A 1,278-nucleotide genomic window follows, 5' to 3' on the forward strand; every position below is an offset into this window, starting at 1 on the left:
CCATTCTGCTGGGCCTGTGGGGGTGCTGGGCAGTTCCGCCCAGCAGCCCCGCGTGTGGGTTGCTTAAGGCATCAGACTGAAAACCATGGTTCCAAGCCACCAGCCACTGGGAGGGAGAGTGCCAACCGCCTAGGGACCGTGGGGGCAGTTCTGCCCTGTCCTGCAGGCCACCAGGAGCCTGGCCTGCCCGAAGTGGGGGTGCTTACCGGTGGGGGACGCCTGCTCCTGACCTGGGAGACCCGGACACGGGCACAGGGTCCTGTCTGAGTGCATCACTTACCTTCCACGGGGCAGCCTGAGGCCGTCACTGGGCCGTGACCCAAGGGCATGGCTCTGCCTGCCCACTGTGGACACTCGCATGACACTGACCAGTCTGCAGAGTCCAGCCTGGGCAAAAAGGCCTAGCACTCTGTCCCTGAGACCTGGGCAGTGTGGACCCCTGGTGAGACACGGCAGGGAGGCCCTGAGCGAGGTGGACCCTGCCCAGCACCTCCTCCTCCTGTGCCCACGGGGGTTAGCATGGGTCACTCCAGCACTTCTAGGCCAATGGTCACTTCTGCCATTGCAGTGCCTGGAGAGGGAAGTGCCCCAGAACCAGTCGGGGACCCTGCAGGCGAGCCCTGAGTTGATGTGGATGGGGGTGGAGGGTGAGTAAGTGCTGGGCCCTTAACCACAAGATCAGCAGTTCGAAACCACCAGCCACTCCTCCGGAGAAGGCAGGGCTTTCTGCTCTTGTAAGGAGTGTCAGTCTGGGGAGCCCACGGGGGTTCTGCCCGGCCCTCTGGGGTCGCTGAGTCTGAGCTTCAGATGCCACCACGCTCGTGGTGCCTCCGGGGACACCTGCGGCAGGGGAACCCCGGTCTCAGGGATCAGTGGCCAGAGAGCCTCCCCATGCACCAGCTGATCCCTACAGCCCTCAGGCCTGGCTGGGAGGGCGGGGCTGGACACCATGGGCATCCGGTGAGAGAGCCCCGCTGCCTGCCCTTCTGAGGACCTGGCAACTCTGGCAGGGTCCCAGGAGGTAGCGAGGTCCCACCTCCCAGCTCCCCTGTGCAGCTCAGGTGCCCACCCACAGGGGCAAGTGCAAGCAGACAGAGCAGGCGCTCGTTCATGGTGGGCGCTCTGCAGGGCTGAGCCCCTGCCAGCGTCTTGGTGGCGCTGCCAGCTCAGCGCTGGGCCACAAACCCCGCCAGCCGCCCCGAGGGAGGAAGTGGATGGAAGGCGTCTGCCCCCAGACGGTGGGCCATCTCAGAACCCCCACACTGGATAGCACAGAGC

This window comes from Echinops telfairi, unplaced genomic scaffold (assembly GCF_000313985.2).
Source record: "Echinops telfairi isolate 266 unplaced genomic scaffold, ASM31398v2 ScPeMD7_28;HRSCAF=97, whole genome shotgun sequence".
In the NCBI taxonomy this organism is placed as follows: Eukaryota; Metazoa; Chordata; class Mammalia; order Afrosoricida; family Tenrecidae; genus Echinops; species Echinops telfairi.